The sequence below is a fragment of the Ascidiella aspersa genome, chromosome 2 (assembly GCF_963924565.1).
Source record: "Ascidiella aspersa chromosome 2, kaAscAspe10.2, whole genome shotgun sequence".
Taxonomy (NCBI): Eukaryota; Metazoa; Chordata; class Ascidiacea; order Phlebobranchia; family Ascidiidae; genus Ascidiella; species Ascidiella aspersa.
Genome location: NC_139448.1, coordinates 35,796,010 through 35,813,608, shown reverse-complemented (window position 1 = coordinate 35,813,608; position 17,599 = coordinate 35,796,010). Strand labels below are relative to the sequence as shown.

At 35.2% G+C, this 17,599-nt stretch overlaps 1 non-coding gene across 1 annotated transcript; it reads right to left on the bottom strand.

The window, feature by feature from the left end:
• Positions 1–779: 779 nt before the first annotated feature.
• LOC146165525 (U1 spliceosomal RNA) lies at positions 780–936 on the bottom strand. The gene has a single exon (XR_014494622.1). It is a non-coding gene; the product is annotated as a U1 spliceosomal RNA (small nuclear RNA).
• Positions 937–17,599: the final 16,663 nt, after the last annotated feature.

Below are 17,599 nucleotides of genomic sequence, written 5' to 3'. Positions count from 1 at the left end.
ATTTTAAACTATTTAAAAAAAATTATATTTTTCCCCTCTTGTAGCCTACTTGTGTTTTTTTCGTCGCGTTCTGTTAATTCCTTTATGCCATACCAGGCGCATTTAGTTGGACCTTAAACCCGCCTTGGAAAGGAAGATCCTAACCTTGTTTACCCTCTAGCGCCACCATGTAAAAACGCACTCCAATTAGCTCACTTGCGTCATCTAACGGCAAACATTTTGTGTGTTTTATTAAAATCGGTGAACAAACGCCAGTTTAACAACTGGACATAAGAATGTCCAAACGTACAAAACTGCTCTACACAACTAATTTTTGTAAAAACGAACAAATCCTGGCCAAATGAAGTTCATAAATAGAGTAAATAATATCAAAACATGACAGGAAAACCCCGTACTATCTTAATACTCTTAAGATTACCGATTTTAGACAACACTTCCTACTCGAATCGAAATACATTACAATGTTATTTCGTTCAACAGTGTAACCTGATTTACAGATGAATAATTAGACAAATTTGGCCTTTAACAAAGCATTAAATTTTGGTGACGTTTGTGTAAGAACAGAATCCCACACTAAACAATGCATACACCCATTAGTGTTGTATATTGGATTCAAAATTTTCCACCAACGTTGATAGGATTTTTCTTTATTTATAAGTTTTGTGTCATGGTTAGTTTTAAAAAATTTAATTTTTACAGGCGATCTTTACCTTTCGATTGACGTTGATGCACACTAGTAGGTTCGCCACAGTGCATCGATTTTTCTAATTTTTTTTTTTTTTTGCGCGAACACAAACCCCGCTAACAGAAATTATACGGCTGAGTTACCCGCATTTGGGGTAATCGCAAGGGTCAGCCAAGCCGAAGTGCAATGGCAAGGCCTCGCCTTGGGCCAACCGCCTACGTGATCACGGTTAAAGACGGATAGGCGTGTAATGTCTTGGAAACAGCGACAGCTAGCGGCGCTTAAATGCTATACATTGCAGCCGCAAGAGGCAACAAATATTGCGCCACATATCAAATAGCAAAATCAAAAGATGCCACAAAATTAAAGTCTATTATTTCCTAACTTGTAAATAAAAGCCAAACGTTTTTTAAAGATATATTGCGGTGTGTCAAGAAATTGTGGAAGTGTAACGGTTGTTTTTCAAATTGTGGAATCAATTACCTTCGAGACACTGGACAAATCGAGTCAGTGATGTTAAATCTGTAGTGTGTAGGACCATTTTTTGCAGTTGACTCCCAATAAAGCAAACCTAAATATTTATTTGGCCTCTATAATAATTCTTTCTTTTTTGGCCTTTTTAATAAATTTTTGATTTTCTTTTCGCATACGGCGCAAACTGCAGACATTTAAAATAATGTCGGATTTACTGCTTTTTAAGACTATTGTCCTAATTCAGTTGTGTTGGTGTGGCCCGCTAACATGTTCAAATTATGTCATCCGACGCTCAGTTAGACTGAACTTGTGACAACCCTGGTGTTAAGCAACACTATGCTGAAACGATTTTACGTGTTGTCTTCGCGCAGAAGAACTTAACTTAATGGTGGTAACATTTGAGTCGCAAAAAGCGAAAACGGTAATGGGTAGATTAAATATAAGCCTATATATATATTAATTGCGCAATGAACCTAGCCATATGTCAAATGGTTACGCCTTTCTTCGTACAAATTCATAGCATACAAATATATATTGTAAGTGTAACGTTATTGCAAATAAATGGTTTTTTAGATTCCAATTTTTACAGGAACGAAAGGTCCGTGTCCGGGGAAAATGTGCAAACCTTAAAAACACCACAGAGTTCGTTTATTTTGTTCCCGTTTTATAGGTTGGAGAAGTGTTACTTTCATTATAAAAGTTACATAACAAAGAAATCATCGATTCGAAATCGAAAAACGAGACGTCGCGGCGCGTTTTGCCATTTGAATAGGAATTTTTTTAACCTGAAAAATTAAAATTTTGACAATTTTTGACCTGAAAATATATTTTTTTTGACAAAATTTGGACCTATTAGATATACATTGATTTAGATTTTAGATAACACATAGTTGTTTTGCAGAACTTAATTAGTGTATTGGCGTCGTCAACAACACGATTTTGATGTTTTACTGACTACCGGTCGAACACAAATCAATTATTTTATCAGAAATCCTGCTGAATCTATTACAAAAAGTTTAGGTGCGCAGTGCTGGTTTGCAGTTTACGCACCGCCGATTTGCTGACAAACAAACATCGAACGGCGCTTGTTTGGTCTAAGCCAGTGATTCTCAACCGGGGGTCCGCAAAAGGTTTTCGGGGGGGTGCGCAAACATTTCTAAATATATCCTTTTAAACGCTGGGAAGCATGCTTAATCACAATCTTGGTAAGTGGTAAAATCACATTGTAATAAGTTGTAAATCGTGTTGAGTGTGACGTAACACAAAAGAGGCCACGGGTACAATAAGGTTGAGAACCACTAGACTAAGCAAATGTTCGTCTAACAATGTATTTAACCCTGGCAATCTAGCTATTAAAGTGGGAGAGTGCGTCGACCAGCCAGTTGTTGTTTGTGCGTGTTAATTTTCAGTGAATGGAGTGTACGTCCGATTTGTAGCCCTAACTTACTTCAGTTTACGTTGTTGGTTGAGGATATTTTATTTTGAGTGAAAAAGTGTTTTTTCTTTTTTTGTGGTGATTTATTTTTATTTGTGCAATGTTTTTCACGCATGGTTAATTGGTAAACTGCAAAATTAGTAAAAAATAGAAATCGCATAAAGTTATATGCTGTTTTTGCTGACAAGCTTAGATTTCGCCGAAAAGAAAAAGCTGCGAATTTGATTCGGTTAAATATACATAGTCTGATTAAAAACATTGCCATGTTGGTGTTAAAATATATGGTTACAGTATTTCGAGATTAGTTTATGGACTAGATCAATAGTTTTTAAACTTTTTTGTGATGTACCATTTCGATTCACTTGCTTGTATACTATTTGTGAAATAATAGTATAAACTTAAGCCAAACTAGATTTTCGGCCTAATAGCGTGTGTAGAATTTTCCTACAAACCCTTTATCACATAAATCATCAGCACTCCAGGGGATAAACTGAATTATTTTAAGTTACTGTAGTTGTGGCCAGTGATGTCGCGAAGGAATGTAAAAATATTTGGTTACGAAACAGACAATAATGATTGCCAAGGGCGAAAAAATAGTTACAATAAAAAATAGTTACAAAAATTTGATTACGTTGGAAAGAGTGAAAAGTTAGTAATTTATAATAGCATTCCGATAAGAGTGAATTGTTGATCTCAAGCAGGCATTGTGGTGTTTGCGTAAAAACGTTTTCTCGCATAAACGTGAGCAACGATTTGTTTTTAAATCAACGGAAAATCGTGCAGTGCCTGTAAAAATAACTTGGCCGCGTAACCCCGAAATTTCTCTCGCCTATCCCTTGATACGCGTACCGCTATTTGAGAAACCCTTGGCGTTTGAATGCGGCGTGCAATGGCAAATCCATGGGGGTACCGGGCCATTCCCCTACCCCTACCCCAAACTGGACATTTCATCCCGTTTATCATCATGTGTTTCTGATATGTCTAAGCCTCTTTTGTAAAATGGGATCTCATCGCACCCTTAGAATTGAAGTATCGTCAACTTTAACAATATATATATATATGTTTTTTCTTTTTACGCGAATCAATAACATTTCAATTATTTAGCTTTTGTATTGAAAGTAACACCTCTCCAAGCTAAAACTTGAATTGTCAAACTGATGTGTGGTGTTACTAAGGTTACTTCTTTATTACGTCACGTTTTGACGAATCTTATGTCCTAACATTTTTTCGTGTCCCCTCTATTTCTAAGCTAATTTACATTAAAATGCATTAAATTTGGATTTGCGCTTTAACTCAAAGCTTCTAAGGGTAGCGAGTTAAAAATTGGACTTGTAACTGCTTTGAGAAATTTTATTTTAAACACTAATGTCCTTCAATGGTTTTACCAAGTTTAAAATTCAAGTGATCATCATTTGCTTTAAGTCGAAGACAAGATGCTGTGTTAACGCCTTTGCATAATATTATCACGTATTTCTTTTTTGTTTATTTTAATAGTTTTATCTTAAAAACTTGCATTTAAAAAAAAGTTTACTATTTTTGTTGTATTTGCCTGCCAAGAAAAAGCGTTAAAATGCAATTAGCTGGTCTTTTGAAGATTAAGCAAAGTGTGGTGTTTTATGCGCTTCTAACATTTGTCAAAGGTATTACTACTTATTTATTGGAATATTCTAAATAAGTAACTGTTTTTACTTATCCTCCTTTTCTAATTTTTTAAATCATATATGCTTTAAAACAGTCGTGTAAAATAAACAATATTGTTTGTTAATTGAACAGCAAACCAAATCGGTATTCTAATTTATACTATGTTTTTACAAAAGACGATTTTTGCTAATTTTGTCGCTAAAGGCTCTTGTAAACTAAATGGTTTAACAAGCCGTACGTCTCAAGCATTTTGTCAAAAAGATTGTATTTCAACTTATCGATGAAATATAGATGCTATATCAAACAACTAATCTTATATAACAAACTTCTTATTACCTATACCGGTATCTGTTGAATCTTTAATGCAATGACGTCATATTTATGCGGTCCGAGTTTTCCGTCACGTGGACAAGGTCAGTGACAAGATCGACAAGGTCATTGAGAGTGTGCGACGGATCTTCGCTTATTGTAGTACTTTTTCTACTGTCAAGCCATGCCATTTGCTAGATTTACTAAAGTATCCACCTATTTTGTTTACTTTTTTAGCCAACATCTTCATTCTGGAGCCAAAGCCTTTCAATGTTGTTGATTTGGAGGGTGCTGTGGTTGATGACGTCAAATTAAGCTGTAAGGCAAACTTAACCATTGCTATATATCACTGGAAGAAGGATGGAGAAGTTATATCAGCTGGAGGTAACAAGTTGGCCTAATTTGTGTGTCTTAATCGATTATTGTTAATTTGCGCTAAAACGTCATTCAAAACATCTTGGTAACAACACGTTCAGGATTTTTGTCTAAATTGTTTTTGTACATAGAACATAGCAGGTTTATGCTGGACAAATATGGCAGTTTGATAATATCAAACGTTAGTGCTTCTGACGAAGGAAAGTATCAATGTTTGGCCTCCAATAATGAAGGAACTGCGCTAAGCAATCTGGCATTTCTTGAGACAAAATGTGAGTAATTCACTTTGCATATAAGAAAATCAAACCAATTGTGTCGTTTCGCGAGCCATCGAGTTGTTTTTTGTGCTTTTTCTTTTAAAGCTGGCGTTTTACCACTTGCTAATATACTACATAATGTATACGGATAGGTTAAAATATACCGATAAGTGATAGTTGGGAAAGCAAGCAAGTTTAGCTTTTTGGTAAAAACGTGTTTAACGCGTCGCCTTAGTGAAATTCCAGCAATCCTGCATCTTTGCCCAGCTTTAAGTTTTTTTTATTTTGTGTCAATTTTCTCTGTTTAGACTTCAGACCTTTCAAAGGCAAATCTCGCTCACGTGTTACGACTAATCAAGGTATTGGTGTAAAACTAACGTGCGACGGAGCCAACTTTTCACCAGGTAAGAGAAAAACCTATTAGTTTAATAGCATACAATAAATATCCTTGAAATCAATAAATCGTACTTTGATTTAGAAAACTCGGTCGATTACTTTTGGGAAAAGGAAGAAAACTTGTACCAACTTGGTTCACCGGGCAAACCCGAGTACTACGTGTCGCAAACTGACGGAACTCTTTATCTCTCCAACCCAACAATTGATGACTCGAACAGTTATTCTTGCTACATTACTGGGAAGGAGCCATACTTTGATATTTATAGGGAGTACAACTCACCTCGTATTGATCTTTCAGTTACTGGAGAAAGTAAATACAATGTGTTGTGTTGTAATTCTTATTAAAGAAATATGTATCTCATACAGCCTTTCTGTTTCTCAGAACAATATCATAGGCCAGTAATGATGTTGCAACCAAAACCAACCACCTATGTTCATGTTGGTGAAAATACTACATTGGAATGTTTTGCGAGTGGAAAGTAAGTGCAGCTTGTACGAGTGATGAAAATTAATTAAATAATGTTGTAAAGCATAAAATGTCAAAAATATTGCCCAAATAAGGTCATAATTTTGAAATGTCATAGTGTTCATATTCACGTTTTCAGCCCAACGCCAAGCATCGTTTGGAGAAAAGTTAATGGTCAACTTCCTTCAAGTCACGTGATCACGAGCGCGAGACAACTTATGCTGCATGACGTCACAGTAGATATGGCTGGAGTTTACGAGTGTGAGGCTACAAACAAGCTTGGGAGTGTGAAATCAAATGGTAGACTGGAGATAACAGGTGAACTTAACGGTTAGCATATGTTTTTGTGACAAACCTGGTCAGGCCAACATGATATACTTGTTTTTAAGGCAATCAATTTTATTTAAATATTGAAATTCACCCCGAAGGGGGATTTTAGAATTTGTCTTCGAAACTCACAGTTCAGTTGGGTGTGATATTTCATTATGCATTTTGATGCAAGTTATGGGTAGAGCCAACTTTAAAGTATAAACAGTTTATGTATTTTTCGCAAGCGAGTCAACGTTTTGATTGGAGTAAACAGTTTCTAATTATTACGTCACAATGCGCGGTGTTTACTTTGGTATTTACTACGACTGCCAATATTGTTTTCATCAAAATTTGAGTCCAACCATAAGACGGAGTTAAGAACAACACCAACGTCAGAATGAAACACAATTTCGGAATAAGGCCAAAATAGGACTAATACCAAATGGTACCGTCAAATCGGAATAATCATAAAAATAAGACATAAAAGGTCAGAATCTGGCCTAAACAACACCCCAAACCCCACCACTAACTCCCCTAATAATTTCAAGACTAACCGATTTTCTAACACCACCCATTACTACCAAACGGCGCAGGTCAGACTAGAGCGTCCAAACGTAGTTACCATAACGGCCTACGCCAAACCGATAGCCCCCGATTATCCCATAACCCTCCACCTACAGGTTCGGGCGTTATTTTGGCCATTTAGGCCTTCTTCCGATGCAGATCGGCAACCTTTCGTACGCAGTGTGCCAGTTTATGAATAATGTAAAAATATAACAACTCGCGTGCCAAACATTTTTCTATGTTTGGTTTTGCACTAGCAATCAGGGTTGCGGACATGATTAAAAACAAACCCGAATCTAACTTCGGCCGAATATAAGAGTTCATCTCGTCCCGAGTCCGACTTCGACTCTACAGTCTGTATTTCATCAATTTACGTCACTAAATTAAGGTGGATATTCCGCAATCCACTCATAGGGTCATGGAAAATATGACACGAGCATATGCTATTCCTCCTTAACAATTTACAGTTTGCTGCCTTATCAGTTATGAAGTTTAGTACTGCGCATGCCGCACTCGTCGGACTCGGGTAATTTTACCTGGTCTTACTCGAGTCCCGAGTCCGACTCAGCAGCCCTGCATGCACTGCTGTGATCTGGCATATAATTTACGTATCTTTTTTGAAATATACTTCGATGCTTTTAAGCCGATACCTATAGAAGTGTTAACTATCAGTTTCGCTTTTTGTTGGTTTCTCAGTCGTACAGAAACACACGTGCTTATTTTTAATGTAGAACAGTGGTTCTCAACCTTTTCAGCTTATGGACCGGTAAAATTTTAAAACAATTTTTGCGGACCGGCGGACCTTTAAAAATTAAAATCAACCCAAAATGGAATTATGACAAAAGTATGCAACTTAAAAGCAAATAACGAAAACTTCAATGTAATGAGAAATTTGCTGCTGTCTTTTTGATATCATACGTGTTTCCCTTGAAGTTTTTCACGTACAACTTGTCTTAAAGTTTAAGACTTGAACAAGTTGTAGCCTACTTTTAAATAGTTGGGCACAACACTTGGACCATTGTGACGTACGATAAAGTCCGAAATAGACCATTAACTCTATGTTACGTCACAATGTTGCAAATTACGGAACTGGCTGCTAAGTTCTAAATTTGATGGACAAGCCGCCTCCAACATCTTGCTTTTTACAATTGAGATATACATTTTGGCGGACCGGCAGAAAAGTTGACGCAGACCGGCGGTTGAGAACCACTGATGTAGAATGCCCTGCTTTAACGTAGTAAACGTTACGCCAAATTTGGGGCATTGTGACGAAATAGGAACGGTTAATAGTAAACAACAAGTATAACGCCCACAAAAAATAACATTAAATACAACACAGTTAAGACACTTATTTGTGACACGAACTGCCAATGTGTGCAACCATTTAGTTAGCCCTAGTGTTAGTAATGTAGTGGTTGCACTTTCTTAAGGTGATATAACGTGCGCGTTAAATCAATTGGCGTGCCATGCAAAATCAGCTTGCGTGCCACAAGTGGCACGCGTGTCAGGGGCAGTGGCGTAGCCACCCGAAAATTTTTTGGGGGGGCCAAAAAGTTGGAATTTTTTGTTTAGCTTTTGTCTTTGTATTAACTGCCGTAACGAACACAAATAACAATGCTAGCAAACCGTTTCGAGCAGCAACTGACTTAGTGTTAACGAAATACTCAAAAAACATTCAAAGAGGAAAAACCGTCTAAAAGTAGTAAAAGTACATTAATGTATAGTAAATGTTATATTAACTACATCGTTTGTGACGTACCAATGCATGACAATTAAATGTTTGGCATGCCTGTGATCAAATGTTGTGGTACTGCTCATAAATGCTACAAAACAAATTATTAAGAGCAAAAATATTTATAAATTTTGAAAATAGTTATAAATTCTGGCTACGCCTATGGCCAGGGGTTGCCGACCCCTGATTTAGACATCTTCCCAATAATTTAGGACTTATTTGATCTACCAACTAAGCTATGCAGGTCAAATCTTGTTTGCAAGCATTTCTTGTCGACTACCTGATTTTGTTTAGACTTTAAATGCCACCCGGTTATTTGTAGATAATTACAATTTATAACTAAAAAGTGCCGTTTACACTAGATGTTTGTTTTTAGATAAACCAACTTGGGTCACGAACATCTCCTCGCAAATTGTCCAGTACGGTGAAACAGCAACGTTTCATTGTAAGGCTACAAGTTTATCTGCATTAAAATACACATGGTTAAAAAATGGAGCTCCTATTGAAACGACGTCACGTGTGAATATTGGCGTGGGAACGGAAGGCGCAAGTGTGATGACGATTGCGGAAGTTGGTGACGATGACGTGGCAATATATCAATGTGTGGCTGAAAATATTGTCGGGCAATTGTATTCAAATGCAAAACTAAGTCTAAAAGGTTAGGTTGCATCATTTATTTGTAATCGTAAAAATAGACGAGTCATAAAATATAAGACGTATTATAAAACATATTTGTTTCCTTAGATAATGTATTTTTACGTGAACCAAGTGATCAATATGTTAGACTCTTTGATGGAACGAAGCAAGTAACATTTCAATGTGAAACAAACTTATTAAAACAAAATACCACGTGGATAAAAGATGGTCACAAAATAATTACAAATGGTGAGTCCTAAAAGTCGCTGCTTCTTTATTAGTCCGCTGTTTTCATTGTCAATTAGTCCGCTGTTTTCATTGTCAATTGCAAAACCGTTTAGTCTTTATATTTTAGCAAACAACCCAGGTATGACCAAATATAAATATTACATTTTTTATTACTGTTAAGTTTTTGGAGAATAAATGTTGGAGGTTTTAGTAAGACGTAGTAAGAATATCATAGCCTATACAGAACTGATGTGAAAAATTACCAAAGAGTTATTCGAAACGTTCAAAATGATATCTACTTTTGTAAGGGCTTTACTACGTGTTGAAGTTTTGTCATGATTCTTGATGTATGACGGACAAAGTCATTACATTTTCCTGGGATGTAACTGTTTAATCAAAATATGCTTAATATTTATTTGTTGTTTTTAGCAACTGAACTACAAATACACAATGTGTATTATGTGACCAAGCCCTTCTGGGGTTGTACTGGCCAACTCTAACGGCAAACATTATATAATAAAAAATGTGCTTTCGTAGAGGCAGGTGTGACAGAGGTCGTGAGTTTGATCCTCACCGCAGAATAGTTGTTTTTCTAGACTGGCCTTTCTTATACTACAATACTGATCAGAATGACTGGTTTCTGTAAGCCTCCCTGAAGACATCCTGTGTGTTTTCATATGATGATTTACTGTAAAAAAATGTTTTTCTATATTATGTGCTTTTAATAACGCACTGTTTAACAAATACAGAGAGGTACAAGAACAGCAAGAATGGCTCACTGACGATAAATCCACTACGAGTATCAGATGGGGGAAATTACCAGTGCCTGGCAACGAGTGATGAAGGAACAGCTTTGAGCAACTCTGCAAAACTTGAAATCACTTGTAAGTACAGAACAAAGCTGCTACCAAAAGATACGGGTACAAAAAAACTGATTTGCATTTCTCCTACATATACGATCAGCCAGGAGTAGCTTTTCATATTGTTTGGGAATATGCTGCGGTAGACAGCCTTGGCCATAATATTTAAACACTTAATTTGACTAAGGCAAAACTTAAAAAAGTTGTCTGTTAATATTTAATTTTTAACGTTAAGGTTAGTTAGCACTAGACGTGTTATGCGATAAACGTCGGCACATAAAGCGTAAAAAACGCTTTCGGTTGCGTAAAGTTAAAATATTTCAACTTTAAAGCTTTTGTTTAGAAGCGAGGGAAGTGTGAACAAACCCGTTACAGGTAAAAACGATATACATTTATATAAATGTACGCGTAATTGAGGAATGAATCTTGTTTTTGAAGTAATTTAAATTTTATTCAAACTCTTTGTTGCAAACCACTGCTACAGAAAAAAACATTAAAAATATCCCAATATATTTTCAGTTGTAAATGATTTTGGACCTCGAAGTAAAACTTCATACAGCGTAGAAGCTGGTAAAGGAATTGCTATTTCATGTGAAACAGCCAACTTTGCTCCTGGTAAGTTACATGTTATAAAGTACAGTTGTTTTTAACTTCAATGAACTAATAATGTTCGTTTTATCCGTTTTGAAGTTTTCAGCAGTTTCCTATTTCCAGTGAACATTACAACCACGTTTATTTTACAGACAACTCGGTGTACTTTTTCTGGGAATCTATTAATGCTTTTATTATCAATGGAAAACTTGGAAGAGCTGATTATTACGTGTCGCAAAACGGAACCCTCTACTTTGCAAATCCCACAACAGACCTAACTGATAAATATTTCTGCTTCATTCGTGATAAGTGGAATTTGCCGAGTGGTCGTCGAATCGAAAAGTCATCGCATTATATCGACCTAAAAGTAACGAAGTCTGGTGAGTACGGATGTTGTAGTTAACCTAATTGACCTTATTGTTGTTTATGTTTGTTGTCTTTTTATTAACTTAGACAAACTTAATCCTCCAACAATGCTCTTGAAACCGAAGAATGTGACGTATGCTAAAGTGGGTTCATCAGTCATGCTTGAGTGCTTCGCTGGTGGAAAGTAAGCAGGCTTTCTTGTTAAACTTAAAATCACATCAAAGAATCACCCCAGTATTTGCGTTTTTAGTCTTCACAAAATTGTAAAATAATTAAATTAGTAAATTGGTCCCAACTATAAACCAAGCACTACCTAATATTATTTCAAACATATTACAAGTAAGAATAAACTAGTAGCAAAACTTAAATTATGGGTTTCGCTTTTATTAAAAGATTAAGATTTCAACTTTGTTTTTCTGTTCGATCAATTCATAAGATTTAACTATACCGACTTTTACGAAAATCTTTTTTCAGTCCAACTCCAACCCTCAAGTGGACAAAAATAAACGGATCCCTTCCCTCTAATCACGTGATCACTGATGCAGGACAACTTGAACTCCCTGACGTCATACATGACGTCACTGGTACCTACCGATGCACAGCCAGTAATGAACAGGGTTCTATAACAACACAAGGGGCAGTGGAATTATACAGTGGAATTTACAACAACAGTAAATGCCGCGTAACGCGAAGAATAACTATATTTAAGTTTAGAAAATTGTTTCGTTTTGCAAATGATTTGCTCACTACTGGTATTTAGTACACATGGGCATTGAGCACTGAATAAACTACTGCCATGAAGGTAGGCCAAACATTTAATCAACAATCAACATTTATCACCACGTAACATGGCAACCTAGCGAGGCTGGCAGTTTAGCCCTAATCTGTTCTAGATGCATAAGTCCCAGTCACTATAAGTTCACTATAACCCAGTCACTATAAGCTCTTAGTACATCCGTATAAATTCAATTTCCCAAGATTCAAGGCTATTTCAAAATACTTTCAGAACCCCTGTTTCTTAAACGAAGAATATTTTCTCAAAACGTCGATTTTCACGAAACTGCGACATTCCGCTGCAAAGCTTCAGGTATTCCTCAGCCAACTTATAAGTGGCTTAAAAATGAAGCTCCTATTGAGATGACGTCACGTGTGAGTGCGAGCGTGGGAACAGAAGACGGAAGTGTAATGACGATTACGGAAGTTGTTGAAGATGACGTGGCAATATATCAATGTGTTGCCGAAAATCCACTTGAAAGTTTGACTTCAAATGCCAAGCTTAGAATTAAAGGCAAATGAGCTTTGAATTTTTTCCAATTTCTTTTTTAATTTGTGGTGAAGTCATAAATTGTTTTCCTTTTTTTTCATAGAACTTTCACCTCGTTTTGCGACCGGCTTTGATCAAGTAGAATCCCTGAAAAACAAGTAAGTTAAGGGTTTAATATTTTATTTTAGGGCGCTGGTCTAGAATCCTACCACAGCTATGAAATCAACGCACAAAATTTGAGTTGGGGTGTTGGTTAGCATTTGGGTGTGGGTGGGTCAAGTGTTATTATGTTTTTATTTAATAATAATACTTGACCCACCCTAACCCAAACGCTAACCAGCACCCTAACCCAAATAATGTTTCTTGTGGTAGGATTCTAGACCAGCACCGATTTGTGAATTCAAGGTAAAATTGACGCTTTATTAGGTGCTTTATTTCAACGAGCAAGCAAAGCAACAGAGGACAAATAGTTGCAAAAAATATGTCTTTTCGAAGTGGAGTAATGTTGTTAAATAGGCCAATATATTAACTTACAGTAGCTTAACTGGACTAAACAACTAACCTCCGGGATGGTTTTATGCTACGTTTTAAACTGATGTTGTTTTACAATTTTAGGACCATTATATTGAATTGTACAGTTGAAGGATACCCAAGACCACGTATTTATTGGATGAAAGATGGCGTTAACATGACAAGCAATCTTAAGTAAGTATAAGAGTTTTTATATATTTAATTTTAGATCAAACAAATATATATAGATTTTTTTCCTTATTATACTCAATATTGATTTTTTGCATTCATCGTTGTACCAACATTAGTGATGATGCAGTTTTTTTGATTTGTTTTGTGTTCGACATTGTAAATAAATTAATTACTTACGAATCAAATGAACGAAATTTTATTCAGCCTACTAATATGGTATGTAGCAAAAGCTGGTAATATTTTGATTTTTACAGAATCTCAAACAAAGGATCACTAACCGAGGGATCATTGTTGATTCAAAGTACTTCTAAATCCGATGAGGGGACGTATAGTTGTACGGCAACAAACAATAAAGGAACAATTACTGAATCTACACAACTTGTGGTTTATGGTAAAATAACGTTTTCTATATGAAATGCGATGATCACATTTCTTGTCAAGCAGCAGTGACATAATTGAGTAGTTTTTAGTTTAAATGTTCTAACACACTCGTCTGTCGTGATTAAAATTACATCGTTTTTGATTTTACGTTTATTTAGAACCCACTGTTGCTGTACCAATGAATGACACAGTTGAAGTATTACGAGGACAAAATCAAATTTTACAATGTAACGAAACACACGATGAACGACTTAAGACAAAATGGAGTTGGACTCATGTTATTGGCGGAATTGAAACTGATGTTGCAGATTATGATCATGTAAATGGTACTCTTCAGGTAAAACATACATCGTTTATAATAATATTTTAAGTTGTTGGCTACTGAAATCAGTTAGAAGTTAATAAACATAATTGATGATTGCAATTTGCAATAACTTCGTTTCTTATTCAAGAACTATAGACCTATAGCCTAAATAGTGCTCACAATGAGATAAATATAAAAACTTAAAACTTGCATACCAACAGAAGTAACTATTACCACGAACAAAATCAGGTCTGAAATTAGGACCGGGGCACGTTTCTGTTGAAGGCTAAGGCGGCCACTAGGAGCGTTCCTTAATTAAATAAAATAAAATACCAAAGAAGGAGAACAATAGTTTTTCATTGCGAATCAAGCTTACGAAAATGTGACTTTTGGTTTGCAGTTAAAAGAAGTAGGGGATGGTCAAGCTGGTGCTTACACGTGTTGTTGTTCTACGAATATTGATCAAAGCTGTGCTACAATACATCTATCTATAGCTGGTAAACACACAGGTTGTTTAAATATATGTCGCTCCATCTGACATTTTTTTTCTTACGTTGACGTGTATGTGCGTTAGCTTCTTTCAATATTTAACAGTGTTGATAAGGCATCTAAAAGCTCAATATTTATGCGATAGACGAAGAAATATATTATTAAGTTCTGTTTAACTTAAAACACCTTTTTCTTACATGTTTTTAAACATCAAGGTGTCTTTGGCGTATTGCTTTATTATTCATACTGCGTTAATTAGGCAGACAATCAAGCGTTTTATTGTTTTGTGATTTGTTACCACGAGAAAATCCTACATTTGGGTCTCGTTAAACTCGTTTAAATTATAATGTAGACCTCCCTACATTCCCGATTCATGTTGACGTCATCAATTCGAGCGCCACGACACAGCATCTGACGTGGGACAACCAATCGTCAGACGTCATTCAATATAAGGTAGAAGGGCGTTTGGAAAAAGAAGATAATTGGTTTACTTTCAAATGTGACGTCAACAAACCTTGTTATGCTTCAAACTTGCTTCCATACAACGAATACGTTTACCGAGTATATTCCATCAATAAATATGGAATCAGCAATGCGAGTGAAATAAGTAAACCGCGAAAGACATTGGGAGGAGGTAGGTTGTAAGTTTACTTATCAGTAGGCGAATATTTTTTGAGTTAAAAAATGAGAAATTTTGACCTATTTGACCTAAAAATATATTTTGTTGACAAAATTTTAACCATTACAAAATCATTGATTTAAACAGCATATTTTTTTTTGAAGCACTGCATTAGTGTTTTGGCGTCGTCAATTACACGTTTTTGTTGTTTTACTGACCCCGGTCAAATTATTTATGTTTTCGGAAAAAAACTCATAAAAATGCTTAGTTGATATTTTTGTCATTTTAAAAATACAGACAACTATAAAAATGCATAAGAAAAACAAGACGCTGGTTATTTTAGAAAAATGTGGTGTAAACAGTTAAAATACAACGCAAAAACAATTGCAGAAAGTGAACAAAGACCTAGTTATCGAAATGGGAAATGGGATAATTGCAAATCACAACCAAAAAAGAACAATACATTTATAGAGATAAAAACTATATGATGAAAAACGAAGTTAAAGCTGAACCTAATGCGGTAAATTAGAGCTGGGTGGTTAATTCTGGCAGCTCGCGTGTACCAATAATGTTAAAATGTCGTTGAATATAACTAAAATTTTTTTTTAACTGAACGACTATTTCAAAAAGGTGACTATACTTTTATCTTACTTTTTTTTTAAAAACGATATATGTCAATTTTTATTCTATTTGGTCTTTAACTAATTTACAAAAAAATTCTGACCTAACGCATAAATTTTGACAAAATTTTAACTTTTTTTGACAAGTTTAAAAAATAATCGCCCTAATTATCAGTTCTATCCGCTTGAGTAGCGCGACATTTTGCTAATCTAAGCAGGACTGAGCATTTTTTCCGTTGCTCTCTTTGTTTCCATTGATGTAAGGGTTATTCAGTTATTCTGTCTTTATACTTACCAACATTTGCAGGAGCCTCGTAAGATCAACAAAATAAGTAAGAAAAGTGCAAAACCACACAATTCTAGATAAAAGTTTTTTTTCGAATTCGCAGAAAGTTTAACTGAACACAAACATGTTTCTACGCACTTTTATATAATCGACTTAAGTGATAGTATGTTCCAATAGTTACGTCATAAGGTTTGTGCCTATATCTGAAACAAAAATTACTGATCCACCCCTGATTAGTTCACATAACAAGCACTACGTATTAAAACTAACATTAATTTGTTCAGCTAATTCATGTTGCATAATGTATAGGTAAGAATTGCCCACGCATTATAACTATCTGGAAGTGTTGTACAACTATGAATTGTAAATATTTTTGTTGTTGTTGTAGCTCCTTCTTTAGCGCCATCTGGTGTCAATGCAACGTTGAACGATGGAAATATATTGATGACTTGGAATGTAAGTATTTTAAAGGTTACATACAGATTGTTAGCAGATGTCAATGCTTAACCTAACAAATCAACTGTTTTTTCATCTTGTGCGTTGTTTTCATCTCAAGTAATTTTTTTTTAATTTCAGACCTACCCGACCAAATACTATGGATCATCCAAAGTGATTTATATTGTCAAGTATCGGTTTTGCCACAATGCAACGGTGGATGACGGAAAAGTTTGTTCCGAGTGGTTTGGACACAACGAAACCTATTCGTCTGCTACATCAATCTTAATTACTGTAAAAACTTGAGTAATATATAACAATAAATATATGTCCAAAATATATCTAAAGAATATGTCTGAACGCAATATGTATATAGGTATGCGACATTTTAAAGAATAAACTGCTTAGAGATCCGGCATATTCAACGATGTTTATAGTTATTAAGTTATTAAGTCACCAACACATTGTTTCTCGTTTTTCTTTCTTGGATCCATTTTTTATCCCCCGTTTTTTACGCTTTTTGGATAAATATCTTTTTAATGTTAGTTAGATTTATATTGTAACACCAATTTCGCGGTAGCAATTTAACAATTTTGACCTCTAACTAGATTGGTTTTAAGGATATCTGCTTTTCCAAAAGAATCGTGTTATTTTCTTTAAAAATTAAAAAAGCTTACATATTTGTTATAGATCCACCAAACTTTGGTCACTTTTTGGTTATATTATTGTTTGCTTTTCACTCTGCTCTAATTTTCTAACTAAACATATTTTACAGATCTCGAAAATCGAAAATGCAACTTTGTACCAAGTTAAAGTTGCAGTTGGCAACGAGTTTGGTCAAAGTTCCTTTAGTGAATTATTTGAAATCACAATTGAAGCAATACAAGGTTTGTAAATAGAGCTCATGTAAATGGTGTCACTAAAAAGCGTTTTATAGTCTGATTGTCTTTAAATTAAAAAAGAGAAATAGCTAATAAGTTCTGTGTAATATATCCATACAAAACCAAACCTATACCCAATATGCATTACAATGTCATTTGCATAAAAATTTATTTTTTAACTCGAGGGTTTATTTTTTACTACTTGCCCCACCTGCCATACGTTTAATTCCCGGAAGAACTTTTGTCTCAACTATAGCCTTACCTCCGGGGTTGCAGTTAAATATAGTGAACTAC